Raw genomic sequence first — 10,117 nt, forward strand, 5'->3', positions numbered from 1 at the left:
CCTAAAGCACTATACAGATTCAATGCAATACCCATCAAAATCCCAACTCAATTCTTCACAGAGTTAGAAAGAGCAATTATCAAATTCATCTGGAACAACAAAAAACCCAGGATAGCTAAAACTATTCTCAGCAACAAAAGAAAATCTGGGGGAATCAGTATCCCTGACCTCAAGCAATACTACAGAGCAATAGTGTTAAAAACTGCATGGTATTGGTACAGTGACAGGCAGGAGGATCAATGGAACAGGATTGAAGATCCAGAAATGAACCCACACACCTATGGCCACTTGATCCTCGACAAAGAGGCTGAAAACATCCAATGGAAAAAAGATAGCCTTTTCAACAAATGGTGCTGGTTCAACTGGAGGTCAGCATGCAGAAGAATGCGAATTGATCCATCCTTGTCTCCTTGTACTAAGCTCAAATCCAAATGGATCAAGGACCTCCACATAAAGCCAGACACTCTGAAGCTAATAGAAAAGAAACTGGGGAAGACCCTTGAGGACATCGGTACAGGGAGAAAGTTTCTGAACAGAACACCAATAGCGTATGCTCTAAGAGCAAGAATTGACAAATGGGACCTCATAAGGTTACAGAGTTTCTGTAAGGCAAAGGACACCGTCAAGAGGACAGATCGGCAACCAACAAATTGGGAAAAGATCTTCACCAATCCTACATCAGATAGAGGGCTAATATCCAATATATATAAAGAACTCAAGAAGTTAGACTCCAGAAAACCGAACAACCCTATTAAAAAATGGGGTACAGAGTTAAACAAAGAATTCTCACCTGAAGAAATTCGGATGGCGGAGAAGCATCTTAAAAAATGCTCCACTTCATTAGTCATTAGGGAAATGCAAATCAAAACAACCCTAAGATTTCATCTTACACCAGTCAGAATGGCTAAGATTAAAAATTCAGGAGACAGCAGGTGTTGGAGAGGGTGCGGAGAAAGAGGAACACTCCTCCACTGCTGGTGGGGTTGCAAATTGGTACAACCACTCTGGAAAGCAGTCTGGCGGTTCCTCCGAAAACTGGGCACCTCACTTCCAGAAGATCCTGCTATACCACTCCTGGGCATATACCCAGAGGATTCCCCACCATGTAATAAGGATACATGCTCTACTATGTTCATAGCAGCCCTATTTATAATTGCCAGATGCTGGAAAGAACCCAGGTATCCCTCAACAGAAGAGTGGATACAAAAAATGTGGTATATCTACACAATGGAGTACTATTCAGCCATTAGAAACAATGAATTCATGAAATTCTTAGGCAAATGGATGGAGCTAGAGAACATCATACTAAGTGAGGTAACCCAGACTCAAAAGGTGAATCATGGTATGCACTCACTAATAAGTGGTTATTAACCTAGAAAACTGGAATACCCAAAACATAATCCACACATCAAATGAGATACAAGAAGAAAGCAGGAGTGGTCCCTGGTTCTGGAAAGACTCAGTGAAACAGTATTTGGCAAAACCAGAACGGGGAACTGGGAAGGGGTGGGAGGGAGGACAGGGGAAGAGAAGGGGGCTTACGGGACTTTCGGGGAGTGGGGGGGGCTAGAAAAGGGGAAATCATTTGAAATGTAAATAAATTATATCAAATAAAAAAAAAAGACAAAAAAAAAAAAAAAAAAAAAAAAAAAAAAGAGTAAACAAGCCAGGGGCTGGAGAGATGGCTCAGTGGTGAAGAGCACTGACTGCTCTTCCAGAGATCCTGAGTTCAATTCCCAGCAACCACATGGTGGCTCACAACCATCTGTAATGGAATCCAATGCCATCTTCTGGTATCTGAAAACAGTGACAGTGTACTCACATACATGAAATAAATAAATCACTTAAAAAAAAAGGTGAAAGAACCATAAATATGAACCTCGGAGTTAATCACCCTCAACACTATTTGCCAAAGAAGTCATTTGGCAAAAATATTACAGACAAGTCTCAGAAATGCAAATCTAATATGCATTCACAGGAGGGAAACTTAGGTCTAGTAAACATGATACTCAAAATTTTAGGTTATTTAAATAATAGTATAATAAAATCAGGGGAATTATAAATATTTATGACTAAAATGTCAGTGGAATTTTTGTATGGATTAAGATAATTCATTACAATTACCCCTAAATAAGCAAAAATAATTCTATAGAACTTCAAATGAGACAGAGACAAAGAGCAAAAAAACTTAGACTACAGTTTGAAACTTAACAATAAATATATAAACTATTAAACAAAATCAGAAATAAATTACTCTGAAACATCTATTTCTATCCATTTTAATGAGAATTAAAAGATATAATATGTCAAAGATATTTTTAAAAAAACAAGTGGGGTAAGAGAAGTGAATCAAATTTTGTTTTTATTCTAAAAATCTCAAGAGGTTTTGAAAGTTTTAATTTTTTCCAGTTGAAAACTCTCCAAGTGCATCACTTCTATCTTCTTCACGGCTACCAATAAACTCGGTATATTAAGAATATTCCTTAGATATAATGTATGTCTAACTTTAAGACCCAATCACCATGGTCAACTATGAAAAAGCAAATTAGCGTTACTGTTACTTCTTTCAAAATAAAATACAAAGACTAGTTATTGTCTCTTGGTCCACAATACTTGGAACATCATGCCAAAACATGGAAGTTTAAAGGGAACATTATTCTTCTCTAATTGCACCAAAACCATGGCTACTGTATGATGGTGTGATGATGACCAGTAATAGGCAGAAGCTACAGAGCGATGGAACATACACATGTTGTGCTCACAATTGAAAAAGAAAGGTTCAATTTAATGTGACACTATAACCAGACAATGCCTTCAGGTCAATCTGCTATACAAGAGTACAAGAGTAGCTTAAAAAGATAGTGTATTTATCTTAAATTTACACAAAACATTAGCAAACATAGTTGTTCATGATTAAAGTAAAACAATGCAAATTAATAAACACAGTGTTAAATATGTTCACACGATCACCATTGTAATTCAAATGGTCACTAATGAAGTTGCATGTCAATATATGTATATAACATTTGTCACAGCCCTTTTTAATTTTTGAGTCTTGCAGACCAGGTAATTTTACAAGACAATAATCTTGTAACAATTCTTCATATTATGAAAGTAAATAAATGTTATAAGTAGTTTCATTCCTTGGGGTAGGAGCATTTCTCTAAGAAGTCGGTACAAATTGAAGACAGCTCTACCTTCTTGAGTATTTGAACTTGACCAAGATAGATTCTTATAAGAAAAACAAATCTTAGAATGCTAATGAATCTCCTAACATTGTCAATGGCATTCAGCAAACATATGTCACCAAGAAGAACATCAAGTCCTATAGGACAGCCGTCTAAGAATGTGCTTGCTGTGGCTAAGGTAACTGTTGGCTGCCTCTTGGTTGAGTTAGGGTTAATGATATTAAAGTAGAGCTTGTGGTCGGTGCTGGTGTGTGCCTCTAATCACAGCACTTGGGAGGCAGAGGCAGGCAGATTTCTGAGTTTGAGGCCAGCCTGGTCTACAGAGTGAGTTCCAGGACAGCCAGGGCTATACAGAGAAACCCTGTCTAGAAAAAAAATCAAAAACAAAACAACAACAACAACAACAACAACAACAACAAAATTTGTTAGCCAGTGGTGGTGGTGGTGCAAGCCTTTAATCTCAGCATTTGGGAGGAAGAAACAGGCATATTACTGAGTTTGAGATCAGCCTGGTCTATACAAAGTGAGTTCCAGGACAGCCAGGGCTACACAGAGAAACCCTGTCTCGAAAACAACAAAACCAAAAACAGCAGCAACAAAAAAGTATAGTGTGGCATTTGGGATATAACAGGTCCTTCTGGAATATGGTGGCATCAGCAGGTACAGGTACAGCAGCAGGTACAGGTATAGGTACAGGTACTACAGCAGCAGCAGCAGAAAGAAGAGGAGGAGAGGAAGAGGCACAGGGACGGGGAGGACTATATATTGAAGCCTGGTTGGTATATGAATTTCCTTGAACAGAACTAACCATTGCATTTTGGTAGGAGGACTGGGTCTGCTGACTAGGAAGAGCTGGGTTTGCAAAGGGTAAAACTGTTCCTTGGCTGATAGAAGACAGTTCGTCTGCAGGAAGGCTGTAGCTCTGGAGATGGGTCATCTGTGCACTTCCTGCAAGCAGATAGGTACCACTCTAAGTAGGCCCTGGATATACTTGGGAACCAAAAACACTAGATGACTGTATATAATACTGCTGATTCTGTAATTTTGCATACATAGAATACACTGGATCTTCATTCACAAATTTTGTATACAATGAAAGAGCTTCCATCACCTTCACATTTAGTTCTGAGAGTTCTGAATGCTTTCTATCAATATCTTCCAGCTTTCCATCAATGAGAGGTCCCATCTGGTGACACATCGCTTCAAGATGAAGTAGCTCTGGTAGGTCTGGATGATTCTCACTGGGATTTGTACTTTGCACCATCTGTAACAACTGCTCCATTTTATTCTCATCAATAAAGGCTGGTTCTTGTTCTGGTTCTGGTTCTATTGTCTCTATTTGAATATCATCACTGAATTGTACCATCTTCTTTTCTGTTTTAATCATTTCTGGTTTGGCAGTAAGACCTGCAGTTACAAAATTAAAAGGAAAAAGTCCCATGCCTTCATGGGTTTCATCTTTCCACAAGTTTGGATCACTGTCATCAAGGACTATAATAACTTCTCCAGCTTTAAAAGTAAGCTCATTATCCACAGCAGCTTCAAAATCATACACAGCATGAACTTTTCTGCCTTCATGTTGGTGGTTAGTGAGGAGATTAGATGTGCTTGGATACAATGTGGAGAGGGGTGTTCTATGTAACCCTTCATGTCTTTTAGTTATGAATTAGGAGCCCCAAAGTTCTGGGCATAAATATTTATAATATTACAATAAACATCCTCTTGATGCACTGTTCTATTTATTAATATGGGCTGGTCCTCTTAACTTTCTCTCATTAGCTATGGTTTGGAGCCCCATATCAGATAATTGGATGACTATTCTAGATTGTTTGGTGCTTCCATTTTCTTTTTTTTTTTTTTTTTTTTTGTTTGTTTTTTTTTTGTGGATTTTTTTTATTCGATATAATTTATTTACATTTCAAATGATTTCCCCTTTTCTAGCCCCCCTACTCCCCGAAAGTCCCGCAAACCCCCTTCTCTTCCCCTGTCCTCCCACCCACCCCTTCCCACTTCCCCGTTCTGGTTTTGCTGAATACTGTTTCACTGAGTCTTTCCAGAACCAGGGGCCACTCCTCCTTTCTTCTTGTACCTCATTTGATGTGTGGATTATGTTTTGGGTATTCCAGTTTTCTAGGTTAATATCCACTTATTAGTGAGTGCATACCATGATTCACCTTTTGAGTCTGGGTTACCTCACTTAGTATGATATTCTCTAGCTCCATCCATTTGCCTAAGAATTTCATGAATTCATTGTTTCTAATGGCTGAATAGTACTCCATTGTGTAGATATACCACATTTTTTGCATCCACTCTTCTGTTGAGGGATACCTGGGTTCTTTCCAGCATCTGGCAATTACAAATAGGGCTGCTATGAACATAGTAGAACATGTATCCTTATTACATGGTGGGGAATCTTCTGGGTATATGCTCAGGAGTGGTATAGCAGGATCTTCTGGAAGTAAGGTGCCCAGTTTTCGGAGGAACCGCCAGACTGATTTCCAGAGTGGTTGTACCAATTTGCAACCCCACCAGCAGTGGAGGAGTGTTCCTCTTTCTCCACACCCTCTCCAACACCTGCTGTCTCCTGAATTTTTAATCTTAGCCATTCTGACTGGTGTAAGATGAAATCTTAGGGTTGTTTTGATTTGCATTTCCCTAATGACTAATGAAGTTGAGCATTTTTTAAGATGTTTCTCCGCCATCCGAAGTTCTTCAGGTGAGAATTCTTTGTTTAACTCTGTACCCCATTTTTTAATAGGGTTGTTTGGTTTTCTGGTTCCATTTTCTTCATAATTTAATTCCCAGCCTTTGACTCTTGGTATTTGGGTGTCTTTCTTAGTCAAGTGAGTTTCTTGATGACAAAGGATAGTTGGGTCTTCTTTAAACTAGTCAGTCTGTATCTTTAATTAGTAAGTTAAAGTTATTTGCATTTCAGGTTATTATTATTGAGAAGGGTTTACTATCACTAATGATTTTGATAGCTGTTCTTCTGGTTGGTTGGTTGGTTGGTTCACTTGTGTCCTTCGACTTCTCTCCTAGGTGCATTGGCTGTTTGCTGGATTTTGCCCTGTTGGGCATGATTCATTCTTTTTCTAATTGTCATCTGTTACTCTCAAGAAATCAACTCTTATGTTTTTTTTTTTTAAGTAAGAAACTGTTTTCTTCCTCTGTGTATAGTATTTCTTTAAGAATCATCTGTGTGGCTAATTTAGTTTTCATGAATTGCTTGAACTTGTGCTTGGCCTTAAAAAAACAGGAATTTTTCTTATTTCTCCATCAATTTCAATAGATAATTAGGCATAGTAATCTTGGTTGACACTTACTTCCTTTTGTGTTTGAAATATATCTTTCCATGTTTTCCTGACTTTTAGTGTTGTTGACAACAGATCTGATGTTATTCTGATCTTTTAGCCCTCTATATTATTTTGCAGTAAAATATTTCCATAAAGTTTTAGTATGATTTCTTTGATTTTTTTTTTTTTTTTTTGCTGACATCTTAGTATGATGTGCTGCAGAGAGGTTCTTCTCAAATCATGTCTATTTGGATTTCTAAACACTTCCTGTGTTTACATAGATATTTCTTTCTCCAAGCTTGGGGAATACTCAATGATCATTTCTCTAAATATGTTCTTAAACCAATTGACATAGCTCCATTCTCAATCCCATGAATTTTTAATACCTTGAATGTATTCTATACTTATGGAAAATTCCAGTCATGTTTGTTATTTTTTCTTCCGTATCATTGTCTCAAACCTGTCCTCTACCCATAAAATTCATTCATTTGTTTGGGTTTATCTATTCATTATGTGTTCTCTTTGGGTTTTTGTTTTTGTTTTAAATGATTTACCTTTTCATTTCAAAATTTCTTTTTCTTTCCTTTTTAGCATCTCAATTTCCTTGTTAAATTTTATATAAACACAAATAAACAATAGGATTAAATAGAAGATACTATATTCTCAGGCAACACTTTTTGTTTTGGAGATGGCCTACCCCTGAGATTACTTTAGTTTTGTTTATTCAGACTCTGCACCAATTTCTGGTGTCTGTCTCCAGCAGGATGTTTCATTGCCTTCTGTGTTCTATGTTCTTTCAGGATCCCCTTTATCTTTAAGGCAGAAGTCGGAGTAGAGGGATGAAGAACATTCTAGACTTCTCAACTTCGGGGTCATTTATCCTTCCTCTCGAGCTGACTTCATGAGTTGCGAAGGAGCTGTTCAGTGCTGTTGGTTTCAGGTAAACTGAGGTCAGCCTCTATGGGCATTTTTCTTGTTTACACAACCTAATTACTCTTTTTCAAATGAATTTTATTTACTAAGTTGGTTACAGTCTACCATGAAGATAGTTCCTTTATAGAATTGGGTAAAATGAAGGTGTGAAATAGTAATTTATTAGTAACTATGACTCAAGAAAAATCATAGGCATCAGTGACTTACCCTGCAACCTGGATAAAGTAACACAAAAATAGATTACCCTAAAGGTGCCTAAATGATAATAAATATTTATTGTTTTGAATAAAATTGAACATAATATAAACTATATTCATATTTGGTTTTGCTATCTATAAAAATGTAATCCATAGAACATTCTGAATGACTATAAAATAAACAGTGGTAGCAATTTTGTCCATAGTATAAAAATGACCAAATCAAACATTATTTACTAGGGGGCTATTTATTGACATTTCTTAAATACTAAGAACCTCTATGTTTTTATATCTGAATTCAGTCAATACTCATATACCCATTTTGGGGGGAGAGCAGTAGTTCCATAGCTGTCAAAATGTCACCACCTACATCTAGAGAAAACACACATTCTGGAAATGCTAATTCACTACTCAACAAAGGCAGGAGTATGAGCTTAGGAGTGACTCCGTGCCCCAGGTTATATTCTCTACTTCATTACTGGTCAGCCTTCAGCTGGGGGAGAAGAGAAGAAGAAAACTTAACCTTCACCATCTGAGTGCTGTAAGCTTGACCCTACAGCCAGATGGTGACAAAGTTTAAGAATTACATAGCCTCAAGAATAATGGACATGTGTGTTGGGGGCAAAATGGTCATCTTTCTGTCAGGAAATCTTTCTTCTTTTTCACTTTGTAAAATGAGCATGTATTAACTGTAAGAGTGACAGGCTTTGTTGTGACATTTCCACACTTGCATAGAACCCACTTTGATCTAATTCATCCCATTTACAGACCTCCTTCTTTATTGTTTCTCTTCCATGTTTCCAGTAATATATCTTTCACGTTCACATTCTCTTTCTTCCCTCAATTCCACAGAAGAAAGCCAGCATGAGAACTTGCCTTCAGGAAGCTGGCTTACACTGCTTCACTTAGCTTTCTATTAATTCATGTTTCTGCAAATGCTATAATTTTATTCTTCTTTGTGGTTGAATACAACTCCAGCATGTGTGAAGGGGGCAGTGTACATACCCAAACACATGTCCATCACCCATTGATCGATTGATGGGCACCTAGGCTGCCTATTCTACAATATGGGTATTCTGAGTAATAGTGCACTGGATGCAAGTTTGCAGGCAAGTTGATTTTGATTCTCTCGAAGATATGTCCAGAGCTGGATCATACATTGATTCTGACTTTGAATATCTATTGGTTTAGTTTCTTTTCTGTCAAGATTGCTTCATGATTGATTTATTAGTTGTCAAGACTAACTGAATAGCACTTAAGCTTAATCTTACAAGAGCTTTTCAGTGTATCCTTTGAAAGTGTACAAAAAGAAAGAAAGAAAAAAGAGAGAAAGAGAGAGAGAAGGAGGGAGGAAGGAAGGAAGAAAGAGAAAGAAGGAAGGAAGGAATGAAAGAAAGAAAGAAAGAGAGAAAGAAAGAAAGAGAGAAAGAAAGAAAGAAAGAAAGAAAGAAAGAAAGAAAGAAAGAAAGAAAGAAAGAAAGAAAGAAAGAAAGAAAGAAAGAAAGAAAGAAAGGGAGCCTGAAGTGCAGGAGGGAGCTTGGTATTTTTTTCTTTTTGTATAATATAAACTGAGATTTCTAGGCTGAGATATCACCCACGGAAAAATCCCAGAGATCTAATACCAATAGCAACTGTAATCATTTTGCACTTGCTTTGTTTTGGGGGTAGGAACTTATGGTCTAGCCCAGACTGTGTATCCCAAACTAGACAGTAATTCATAGCCATGCCCATACCTCAGCCTCCTTTCATTAGGAACTGTTGTTGCAAAATTACTTTTTTCATGATTTGGCCATGCTAGCAACTCCTATGTTTTTAACTCCAGTACAAACCAGTCTCCTGAGTTTAGGACAACTCATTTGTATGTGTCTATGTGACCTCCTTACTTAGATGTTGTAACAAACTTTGTTGTAGTTCTCTCATAACCACCATGTAACAGATACTTCAAAAAATGAATATTCAATAACTCACAGTGTAGACTTATTTAGAGATAGGGTCTTTACAAGGGAACCCAGTTAAAACAAGCTCCTTGGATTAGATCCTAACTAACATGACTGGCTTTTTAAAAGAAAAAGAAAACATAGGTATAGAGAGCGCCACATGTGTAGAAAATAGTATGCACATAGTCAGGATTTTTGCATCTGATGTTCCTGCTCCCTTTTCTAGGTTTTCCATCTCCAGGATTCCCTCAGATTGTGTTTTTTTTTATTGCTTCTATTTCCATTCTCAAGTCTTTAACAGTGTTATTTCCTTCACCATCTAACTGGCATGATACTGCCAATAATAACAGCACAAAGGATTGTTAGCAATTGCCAGAAGATGGGACCAATTCTTCTCTAGGGTTAGCTACTAGCAGAGACAGACAGACAGACAGACACACACACACACACACACACACACACACACACACACACACGCACATTCACACACATGCACATGCACAAGCACATGAGCACGTGCGTGCAAACACACCAGAGAGAGAAGACAGACACACACAGACACACACACA

The 10,117-nt window shown here is 37.5% G+C and overlaps 1 pseudogene; it reads right to left on the minus strand.

Moving 5' to 3' along the window:
• Positions 1 to 2,506: 2,506 nt before the first annotated feature.
• LOC127696800 (signal transducing adapter molecule 1-like) lies at positions 2,507 to 8,639 on the minus strand (annotated as a pseudogene).
• Between the last annotated feature and the right edge of the window lie 1,478 nt (positions 8,640 to 10,117).

The sequence above is a fragment of the Apodemus sylvaticus genome, chromosome 11, assembly GCF_947179515.1.
Source record: "Apodemus sylvaticus chromosome 11, mApoSyl1.1, whole genome shotgun sequence".
NCBI lineage: Eukaryota > Metazoa > Chordata > Mammalia > Rodentia > Muridae > Apodemus > Apodemus sylvaticus.